General features: G+C 41.8%; 1 protein-coding gene across 2 annotated transcripts in view; it reads right to left on the reverse strand.

Moving 5' to 3' along the window:
• The window catches only part of ELOVL7 (ELOVL fatty acid elongase 7), an 80,479-nt gene that overhangs the window by 39,739 nt on the left and 28,444 nt on the right, over positions 1 to 12,296 (reverse strand). The window lies entirely within an intron of this gene.

Below are 12,296 nucleotides of genomic sequence, written 5' to 3' on the forward strand. Positions count from 1 at the left end.
CCTGCCTTTGTGACTCCCCAAAGGTGATACTCCCTTTGGTGTCACCCTTTTAGGGTTTATCCACTGCTCATGGCTGGCTCTCTTCTTTATCTGTCCTAACTCAGCTAGCTAGCAATCACAGGGACGTGGGAGCAAATGTTCAACACTCATTCAGCCAGCCACTCCTCCACAACTCTCCAGCACAGCTTTCTCTTTCTCTCAAGCCAATCAGACAATGGCTGTTTCTCAGGAACGAGGGGGGCTGATGTTACTTACTGCTGCCTTCCTTCTGCTCTCACAAACCTCATAAGCCTGATACCAGCTGCCCTCTCTTCTTATAGCTACTGAGGTGCCACATGGCTGGCTCCCATTTTCTCTCTTTTTATTATAGGGGGAGGGGTGGGAGGAAAGTGGTTTCTAAATCTGATCAAACCAGAAATGCTAGGGGAGGGTTGGGTAGTCCTTTCCCATTTTCCAGAGATGCTCCTAGCCAGACACAGGCACATTCTTGCATCCACCAGCATGGCTAGCCCCACCTTTGAGGGGTGTCATTGAAATTCTTCTCAAACTAAAGTCAAGATATTTCACCTATTTTGAAGCCTCTGCACTGAGCACAATTCAAAATGGTCCTTAGCTTAAAGACAAAGGGGAGGGCGCAAAGCACCAAGATAAGGAAACAAAAATGGCCTGTTTATTAAGATCAACAAGTTTTGGAGAACTCTCTTTCTCTAGGGGCTACTAACACCATTCACTTCCTTTATTCCAACAAATTCAGGGACAAAAATATAAAAAAACAACGAATTATTCTTATAATGTATGCACATGTCATTTTAATCTCAAGCCAATATTCCCACTGAGAATGCCATTACTATTATTATTTAAATATCTTTGTTCCAGAATTTGTGGGAGTGAAGAAAGTGAACAGAGTCTGTAGCTCCTGACAAAGGAGAGTTCTCATAAATGAATTGGGCTTAAAAAGCAGTCCATTACCAGTTGTGCCAGAGCATGTATCCTTTTTGTTTTCCTACGTTTAAGGCCATATATTTTAACCCTGATTATCTCAGGGTACCTTTTCCCATACGAGGTCCCCAGCATTTAAAAACCAGCCAATGAATCTTAGTTTGAGCTTGCGTCTATTAGGAACAGGGCCTTCTCCATAGCTGCCCAAGGTTATGAAACTGTTTACCAAGAGCAATCCATACAGTCTTCCCTGTTAATCTTCCCAAAGACAGAGCCCAACCCCCTTCTCAGTCTGTGGGCATTTGAAACTTTCTCTTTCTTTGGCCCTTTTATGTATTTTTTTTTTTGCTGTGGTGTTTATTTTAATATTATTTGAATCTCTGAACTGTTTTTGAATTCTGTATGAAAAAGCAGTATGTGAAAAGTTTTTAAATAAAAAACATCCAATTTCTTTCTTTCTAGTTACATCCTACCCTTCTGACCAAAAGGAATCCAGGGAGGCAAACACATCAATAATAAAAACTTTTTAAAACACAGCTTAGAAAGAAACTTTCTCAAACACAGCTTCAAAAGTATTCTATCAACCAGTGATTTCAGGGTTGCCAGGAATAGTATCTTTCAGCCATCAAATCACCAGTGCAAGGGAACTGCCACTGAAAAGGCCCTGTCACAGGTCAGTGCCAACTGCGCAGCCACGGTGTTTGGTATCACTCCAATACCAAAAATCTGTTATCACCCAACATCATAAGACAAGCGACTGAAGGTTTAAAAGTAGTATTCCGATAGACATTGTTGCCTCTTATAAGTGAAGAGAAACCTGCACCTGTTCACTTAAACCCCTACTTGTCCAGAGACAGACATTGGATGAAAAAGCAGTTGATGAGCACATCAAAATCAATGCCTCCCTCATACCATTTTCTACGCTGTTAGGATTTCTCTTCGGCCATATTGTTACCATCTATGCATCAGATTGCTCTCCCCAATTATTAAACTCCCTCCATGGCAAATTCAAAGTGCAATCCTGGCTAACTTCAGGAAGTGTTGCAACGCCTACCTTTTCAGGCTGGCCTCTGAGTCTCAGAAGTAAGCAGGGGGAACATCTTAGGAAAAGTGGCTTTATTATATTTTACTGGGTGAGCTAGAGGGAGCCCCAGCTGACGAAGCATCAAGGCCCCAGCTGACAAAGCGTCAAGGCGAATTAAGCAGCAGAGCAAGTTCGGCAGCAGGGTGAGGAGGCCAGGGCCCCCCACTCTGCCCATCTGTTCCCTGACCTCAACTAAACCGCAGTTTCCAACCCATTAACGTAATAAACCTTAAACAAAACTATGCAGGTAAGAAGCCAGCAGGGGTGTGGGGGCTTCCCAGTGTTTTGCACTGCCTGCAGCATGTACGACTATCTGCCTGTTGGACAGAAGTTGTGGGTGTGCTCTTGGTGCAATGAGCTCCTCGTTCTCTGGGAACGACTTAATTTCCTTGAGGCCAAGGTGGCTGACCTGGAAAAGCTGAGAGAGGCAGAGAGGTGTGTGGAGGAGGCCTCCAGGGACGTTATAGCTGTGCCCCAAGGATGATAGCTCTTCTGCTATCATGGAGAACGATGGTCTCAGGGAACGAGAGCATCCAGCTGAGGGAAAGGGAAACGATCCCTTAGAAAGGACCCATTTCTTGGGGGATGAGCAGCTATCCTCTCGTGCCGAGGATATATTTCCAGGGGGTGGAGGGATCCTTGTAGTGGGTGATTCAATCATTAGGAACATAGACAGTGGGGTGTGTGGTGGGCATGCAGGCCGCAAGGTGATTTGCCTGCCTGGTGTGAAGGCTGCGGATATTGCCCGTCATTTAGATAGTTTGGTAGACAGTGCTGGGGAGGAGTCAGTGGCCATGGTGCACGTTGGCACCAATGACATGGGGAAATGCAGCCGTGAGGTCCTGGAAGCAAAATTTAGGTTGCTAGGTAGGATGCTGAAATCCAGGACCTCCAAGGTGGCTTTCTCTGAAATGCTATCGGTTCCACGGGCAGGACCAGCCAGACAGGCCCAGCTCTGCAGTCTCAATGCGTGGATGAGACGATGGTGTCGGGTGGAAGGGTTTGGATTTGTTAGGCACTGGGGAACATTTTGGGACAAGCCGGGCCTGTACAAAAGGGACGGGCTCCACTTGAACCAGAATGGAACCAGACTGCTGGCACTTAAAATTAAAAAGGTAGCAGAGCAGCTTTTAAACTGACTGAGGGGGGAAACCTGACAGGAGCTGAGGAAGGTCCAGTTCAGAATAAACCTCCCCCCTGGGATACAGACCAAAGAAATGATGAAATTTTAAAAGGGGTAGGCCTAGAAGTAGGCATTGTGAGAGCAGGGGCACAGGGTATCAATTCAGAAGGGCAAAATTACCACAGGCCAAACCACACGTGCCAAAGACACTTGAAGAGAGACACTGCTTACAAGTGCCTGTACGCTAATGCTAGGAGCCTCCGAACCAAGATGGGAGAACTGGAGTGCTTGGTCTTAGAGGAGAGCATTGATATAGTGAGCATAATGGAGACCTGGTGGAATGGAGAAAACCAGTGGGATACGGTTATCCCTGGATATAAACTATATCGGAAGGACAGGGCAGGACGTATTGGTGGCGGAGTTGCTCTATAAGTGAAAGAAGGCATTGAATCCAGCAAGCTCGAAACCCCAAAAGAGGTGGACTCCTCCGTTTTAATTCACTCACGCCAAGTATTGTAATGTTGATGAGTTCCATTTCTTGCTTGACAATTTCTAACTTTCGCTAGTTCATGCTTCTCACATTGCATGTTCCACCTTTGTGATAGGTGGGGTTTTATGTATATTTAGCATGGCTCACCCCCAATGAAATAAAATCTTAAATCAAGCATATCGTTTTAATTTATTAAATTTCCATATTAGTAAAGACGAATCCCCACCACCACCTTTTGATTGGGCTCATCTTCTTGCCAGTATAGCTGCTGCTCATTTGCTTTTCCACTCCCTCTGGGCCAAATCCACAACACAGCCTAGGAGGGGCAAGGCAAAGAGACACAGCTGCTGCTTCTCCTTGCTTTTGATATTGCTTATATGCACACTGATTTTAAAAACTGTACACACACACACACACGCACACACACACACTAGTTTAGGGGTGTGGAACCTGTGGCCCCTCCAAATGTTGCTGATCTGCAACTCCCATCAGCCATAGCAAGCATGGCCAATTGCCAGGGATGATGGGAGTTGTAGTTCAGCAACACCTGGAGGGCCAAAGGTTCCCCATACCTGCACTAGAGGTAGCCAACCTGGCTCCATCTAGATGCTCTTGGACTACAACTTCTATCAGCTCTGAGCATTGGCCATTCTGGCTGGGCGAATGAAAACTGTGGTCCAACAACGTACAGATGACACCACAGTGGATACACAGGTACATGCTACAAATCTGCTGTGCACCTTTTAGTGAACTAAAAGTCTTTTTTAAATTGATGATCTAACTGATTGAAAATTGGCATTCTAATCCTATACATGTCTATTCCAAAGCAAGCCCCATTGAATCAATGGACTTACACCCCAATAAGTCTGTAGAGTAGCCTTCAACAACTAGTGCACTCCTATGTTTCAAACTACAACTCCTCTCCAACAGGCCCAGCCAGCATGGGTACCAGGTTGGTGAAGGCTGCTGTATATGACAGCTGCGTAAATACTGCATCTCTAATTTTTTAGCTAACTAAATTATAAAATGTTGGGATTGAAGTTTAGCCTAAGTGCAAGTTTTGAACATGTTGCCTTTTCTTGGCAGCTCAAGAGCAATAAACTGGATGTACAATTCAGTTGGAAACAAACATCACTACAGTGAACAGAAGTTGCTGGTGAGAGGAATAAGAATAGCAGCCCTGAAAACATCTTACCACACTGGGCATTCTTAGAATTATTAGAGTTCAGTTTTCCATGAGCTTTAAAAGCAAGCTCAGCTACCTTATTTACGCAGAGCACGGCAAAATATGGACATACTACAGCTAACTCCAGAAAACAAAACCTACTTTTCTAACTTCCATTTCTGCCAGAAGAACAGGCAGTTTTCTCCATTTGCATCCACCATCTCCCCACTGGCTTTAGTCACACAGTTAATAGCAAAAATGAGCAATGCCAATTTCGAAAAAGCAAACGGTAGCCAAAGTAAAATGAAAGAGTCAATTGCCTAGCAACATTCAAGCATGTAAGGAATTGAACACTTTCACAGGGGGAAAAGCGAACAAACTTTGAAACTGTGTCAGCAGACGAAGTAAAATCTGCCTGCCATTGTTTTAACAGATCCTTTTGAAAGATTGCAGATAACCCACTTAATTAGAAACCCCTTTCCAAATGCTACAATATTTTTCAATTGTATAGAATGTATGTCTGGTCTTTCTGTAAAGTTCCTTAAAAAAAGATCTGGAATCTAAAGCACATGTACTATAAACCAGATATACTGGAAACAAAACCAGAAACTGCTCTAGAATTCATGCCAACAAAGGTGGCCATGCCTCAAACTAGTGTCTCTCTTTCACACACAGCACTCAAAACTAGGTGCGCAGAAGAAGTTGGTGGTAATAAAGCCTTAGGAACCAGTCTCTGCTTCATTCATATCTACATAAGCACCTCCATTTCCTGTTGCTGCACTGCCATGCCACTTCTTTAGTGCTACATTACAACATGCTTAAATATCAAAAGATACTATAAGAGGCTATACCAATGAAGAATTCAGGACCACCTTGGATCTCTTCATGCAATACCAGGCTTCTGGCAAATGAGGCATCAAGGAGGAAGGCCCAAGCACAAATAACCTTACGAACATTGACAACTGAGAGATTTTTAGAAATCTTGAAGCACTTGTTTTCTGCAAAACCACTGTTGAAGAATATATCCTATGGAACTTTGCAAAAATTGTAGGTAACCATGTTGGCCCATGGGGAGAATCCAAGAGCCACAGCAGGGAAACACCATTTCTGGGACCTACCAAAGTATTAAAAATTGTAAGGAAGCTTTCTCCAGAAATCCTATTCAGACTGGATGTTACAGAAGGGAAACAGAAGTGTAAGATAAACAAGGAAGGAATATGGGATTGTTTCAAGTTGTCTGTGCTTAGGGCTTAATTACAGGCTAAGTTTGAGCAGGGCATGAAAACCAGGAGACTGAACCAAAGTCTGGCTTCTGAACAGACAACTCAAGGAAGATAGCTGGCATCATGCAATGATTATGAAGCACCTATGTTTTGGAAACTTGCCTATAAACATCAGACAAGCACCTTTGCTGTACTCTTATTGGTGCTTGCTAAAAAAACATTTTTATTCAGGCAAGCCTATCCAGACATATAGATGTTGACTTGTGTTTTAGTCTGTTTTAGCTATTGTTGATTTTAATTGCATTTTGAAAGTTTGAATTCCTGTTTTTAACTCTGTACACAAAACCTCTAAGCAGGTTACAAAAAAACCAAAACAAACATTAAAATTGTCAATCCAAGACAATCAAATGGTATATTAATTTTGTTAAAATAAAATAAATTATGGGAAGCAAATGGGCCTGCAGGGCAACTTTGGTGAAAGGGTGTAGTCTTGAGGAAGACCTTAGGTTGTTAAAGGGTTCCCACACCACCCAATTCCTCATGAAAACTAATATATATATTATCTTTAAAAAAAATTATAGTAATATATGTACCATATATTAATGTGTTCATATATGTGCAGATCTGTCTGCAAATTCACACACACACATATATGTCTATTTGAATGAAGGGGAAATAGCGTTACTTAATAGATTTGATAAATGAACAATAGGTAAATAAGCAGGTTATGCAAGTTATTTATATATTGAATATTCAAATTTTTCTGTTCATATTTAAGTATTTTCTCTTTATATTTTGCATATTGTTCTTATATGCAAAAAAACTTTCTTTAAAAAAAAGAAGTGGAAACTAACGAGGCGTTGGGTGTTTTCAGAGAAGTTGGGATGAGAGAAGAAAAATACCTGACTTGGAGCAGAAACTGTTGGTGCTCATTTGCTTTAATAGCATGCAGTTAAAAACAAGAGAGAGGGAATTGTGGAATGGAGGGGATTAGTGGCAGGGGTTAGATTATATCGAATTGTTTTTTAGATGTTTTTAAGATGTTTTGTTTTAGTATGTTTTTAAAGATGTTTTGTTTTAGTATGTTTTTAAAGATGTTATGTTTTAATATGTTTTAAAGTCTTTTGTTTTTAAGATGTTTTAAAGTGCTTTTAGTGTTTTTGTTTGCCGTCCTGGCTCCTTCTGGGAGGAAGGGAGGGATATAAATTTAATTTTAAAAAAACAAGAGCACCCTACAGGAACAGAATACTACTCAAAATCAGTTAATCTGGAAAGGATTATCAAAGTAAACTTCATGACGACTCAGGAGAGAAGGTGCAAAGTATTTCATTTAATATATTGAACAGGGATTTTTCGGGGGGGGGGAGAAAAAAGGAGTAACATTCTTAAAAGGCACACACAAAGATATTTGCCATTCTATATCCTACTTTTTACTTATATGAATGAACAATATAGAAAGGTTTTTCTGTATGCATATAACTGGGAAGGAATTTAAAAATTAATTGCTTCTGATAGAAAAAGCCCATTTTAGAAGTTGCCAAGGTAGCCTTAATGATGTCTCCATCTATTTTAAAATATATTTTAAGGCACAATCAGATCTTTTAGCTTTCTGCAAATGTCAAAATTTCAAGTTCAGCCTCTGTTTTAAACATGTTCTTGATGAAAACACACAAAGATCAACCACAGGCATGGCTGGCTGAAATGAATATACCAAATCATCCCTTCCATTCCTCTCTCCCCACTACAATGATGTTCTCACTGCACTGTAAATTAAGCCAAGAAACCAAGGCTGCAATCCGATGCACACTTACCTGGGAGTTAAGCTTTAGTGAATTCAATACATAGAATTGCTGTTTTTAAGATATTTACCTCTCTGCATAGCTTACAAAACAAGGGTTCTGTTCTACAATAGTTTCTTTTTTTAAGTGTACACGTAGGTTAATTTGAATGTAGCACAAGAGAGAGATTTTATTTATTTAGCAAAATTTATATACCACTTGGATTGTAACAAAACGTCTAAGCAGATCACAAGAAATATTAAAAATATTCATTAAAACAGTTAATACCAAGTAATTAAAACATTTCAAGCATAATTAAAATTAACAGTAAACTAAAAAGATTAACACACGTCAACATTTACATGTCTGGATAGACTTGTCTAAACAAAAATATTTTAAGTGGATGCCAAAAATGGTACAGCAAAGGCGTCTGCCAGCTTTCAATAGGCAGGGTTGAAAGGTGTAGGTGCTGCCTCACTAAAAGACTGATTTCTTACAAATCCGGAATGAGTATTATATGGTACTTGTAAGAGTGCCAGAGACGTGGCCATTTTCTACAACCTCCAGCTGTATAACAAAGATGAAAGTCAGCTGAGGCCTACTGTGAACAAAGAAGTTCAGATTGCAACTGATGCCAGAAAGTCGGGGTGCCAGATGTCCCTCCCACACTGCCCAATATTCCCACCACACCTTCCCTTCCAGCTACCCCAAAGTCATCTAACACTCCTGCAGTATGCAGTATTAGGCATCAGTCAGGACAGCTAAAGGAAACCAACATTCAGAGAGGGTATGTTTTAAAGTGTTAGATGCCAAGGACACTCAGCAGAGGTTGGCAGTTGCTTTTGCATATTCCTTGTACTATACCTGCTTAGCAAATGGCAAGAGTAGAATTGTAAGACTAGACAAACCCTTCTTCTGATCCAACAGAGCTGTTCTTGCATTCCAGCACAAGAATAGAACTCTGAATGACCATTCCTGTGCCTCACATCTACTTAAAAACCAGTTCCCTTTCAAATTCATTTCCCCTTTAATCCAAAACATTCATTTCTCTTCTAGAAGTCACAGAAGACAGACAAACCCTTTTTCTCATGAGACTGTGGATGAGTTTTCAGAGGAAGAGAAGGAGAATAATTCCCCATGGTAACTCAACAGATGCTTGGTAATATATGCCTTGTCCTCTCCTCCAACCAAGACTACCCCACCTCTGCAAAGATGTGATATTCTCCCAAAGCAAGGCCCACAACTGCAGAGATATTAATGGGCAACTGCAATCCAACATCAGCCACCTATTTATTTTATTTTATTTTTTATTTATTGTACTTTTAGACCGCCCTATAGCGACAAGCTCTCAGGGCGGTGTACAGCAGAATAAAACCACATTAAAATACAAGTGAGTGTGGGTAAAATATAACAATAAAAACATTTTAAAAACACGATTGAGACCAAAATTAAAATAAAATAAAATTACAATTACAATTAAAATGCCTGGGCAAAGAGGTAGGTCTTTACCTGGCGCTGAAAAGATAACAAAGAAGGCGCCAGGCGTATCTCGTCAGGGAGGGCGTTCCATAATTCGGGGGCCACCACTGAGAAGGCCCTAGATCTAGTTATTGCTTTCCGGGCCTCCCTATGAGTTGGGACCCGGAGAAGGGCCTTCGACATCAAGCGTAGCAAACGGGTAGGTACATAGCGGGAGAGGCGTTCCACCAGGTATTGCGGTCCGATGCCGTTAAGGGCTTTATAGGTAAGAACCAACACTTTGAATCTGGCCCGGAAACATATTGGTAGCCAGTGCTTCCTCCAGCTCTACCCTCGGCCCACAAAGAAAAACACAAACACCTGTGTGGTACTCCTGTAACTTCTGTAGATGCAGGCCAGGCAACCTATGTGCAGCCCACCTGTGCCAGCCTCCTGATTAGACTTACTACTCAAGGAATTTCTATGCAGGTTTTCAGATGAAAATGCTCCCAAAGCACTCTACAGATCAATTAAAAGAAAAGGGACACACCCTGCTGTGAGGCTTACTGTTTAGAAGAAATGACACAAAAGGAAAAGAGAAGAGGAAAACTGAAAACTCAGACACCAGTTCTTAGTTACAATTCTGGACGATCGTGTCATTAAAACCCAGCTGATTTTTACTCTGTGTGTGGTTTTGGGTTTTGCCTGTAAGGTGGCCATTTGGGATGCTGTGCACACTGAAGCAAGAGATGACACAAACTAATGAATGGGTAATACTGAGAGGCATTTTTCTTTTTTAAAAATGTGTATGAAGCAAAAGCAAGACCACTAGGGAGACAATGGGGCCACGGACCCTTCAGCACCATTTGACTAATGGCACATGCAGTCAAAATGCCCTTTTGTTCTTATTAGTTGCAGAGCGTGTAACACCCACTGCTGTACCATTACACCTCACATCTTGCTGCTGCACTTAAGAACATAAGAACATAAGAAGAGCCTGCTGGATCAGGCCAGTGGCCCATCTAGTCCAGCATCCTGTTCTCACAGTGGCCAACCAGGTGCCTGGGGGAAGCCCGCAAGCAGGACCCGAGTGCAAGAACACTCTCCCTTCCTGAGGCTTCCGGCAACTGGTTTTCAGAAGCATGCTGCCTCTGACTAGGGTGGCACAGCACAGCCATCATGGCTAGTAGCCATTGATAGCCCTGTCCTCCATGAATTTGTCTAATCTTCTTTTAAAGCCGTCCAAGCTGGTGGCCATTACTGCATCTTGTGGGAGCAAATTCCATAGTTTAACTATGCGCTGAGTAAAGAAGTACTTCCTTTTGTCTGTCCTGAATCTTCCAACATTCAGCTTCTTTGAATGTCCACGAGTTCTAGTATTATGAGAGAGGGAGAAGAACTTTTCTCTATCCACTTTCTCAATGCCATGCATAATTTTATACACTTCTATCATGTCTCCTCTGACCCGCCTTTTCTCTAAACTAAAAAGCCCCAAATGCTGCAACCTTTCCTCGTAAGGGAGTCGCTCCATCCCCTTGATCATTCTGGTTGCCCTCTTCTGAACCTTTTCCAACTCTACAATATCCTTTTTGAGATGAGGCGACCAGAACTATACACAGTATTCCAAATGCGGCCGCACCATAGATTTATACAACGGCATTATGATATCGGCTGTTTTATTTTCAATACCTTTCCTAATTATTGCTAGCATGGAATTTGCCTTTTTCACAGCTGCCGCACACTGGGTCGACATTTTCATTGTGCTGTCCACTACAACCCCGAGGTCTCTCTCCTGGTCAGTCACCGTCAATTCAGACCCCATGAGCGTATATGTGAAATTAAGATTTTTTGCTCCAATATGCATAATTTTACACTTGTTTATATTGAATTGCATTTGCCATTTTTCTGCCCATTCACTCAGTTTGGAGAGATCTTTTTGGAGCTCTTCACAATCCCTTTTTGTTTTAACAACCCTGAACAATTTAGTGTCGTCAGCAAACTTGGCCACTTCACTGCTCACTCCTAATTCTAGGTCATTAATGAACAAGTTGAAAAGTACAGGTCCCAATACCGATCCTTGAGGGACTCCACTTTCTACAGCCCTCCATTGGGAGAACTGTCCGTTGATTCCTACTCTCTGCTTTCTGCTTCTTAACCAATTCCTTATCCACAAGAGGACCTCTCCTCTTATTCCATGACTGCTAAGCTTCCTCAGAAGCCTTTGGTGAGGTACCTTGTCAAACGCTTTTTGAAAGTCTAAGTACACTATGTCCACTGGATCACCTCTATCTATATGCTTGTTGACACTCTCAAAGAATTCTAATAGGTTACTGAGACAGGACTTTCCCTTGCAGAAGCCATGCTGGCTCTGCTTCAGCAAGGCTTGTTCTTCTATGTGCTTAGTTAATCTAGCTTTAATCATACTTTCTACCAGTTTTCCAGGGACAGAAGTTAAGCTAACTGGCCTGTAATTTCCGGGATCCCCTCTGGATCCCTTTTTGAAGATTGGCGTTACATTTGCCACTTTCCAGTCCTCAGGCACGGAGGAGGACCCAAGGGACAAGTTACATATTTTAGTTAGCAGATCAGCAATTTCACCTTTGAGTTCTTTGAGAACTCTCGGGTGGATGCCATCCGGGCCCGGTGATTTGTCAGTTTTTATATTGTCCATTAAGCTTAGAACTTCCTCTCTCGTTACCACTATTTGTCTCAGTTCCTCAGAATCCCTTCCTGCAAATGTTAGTTCAGGTTCAGGGATCTGCCCTATATCTTCCACTGTGAAGACAGATGCAAAGAATTCATTTAGCTTCTCTGCAATCTCCTTATCGTTCTTTAGTACACCTTTGGCTCCCTTATCATCCAAGGGTCCAATTGTCTCCCTAGATGGTCTCCTGCTTTGAATGTATTTATAGAATTTTTTGTTGTTGGTTTTTATGTTCTTAGCAATGTGCTCCTCAAATTCTTTTTTAGCATCCCTTATTGTCTTCTTGCATTTCTTTTGCCAGAGTTTGTGTTCTTTTTTATTTTCTTCATTTG

The sequence above is a fragment of the Rhineura floridana genome, chromosome 1, assembly GCF_030035675.1.
Source record: "Rhineura floridana isolate rRhiFlo1 chromosome 1, rRhiFlo1.hap2, whole genome shotgun sequence".
NCBI classification, from domain to species: Eukaryota; Metazoa; Chordata; class Lepidosauria; order Squamata; family Rhineuridae; genus Rhineura; species Rhineura floridana.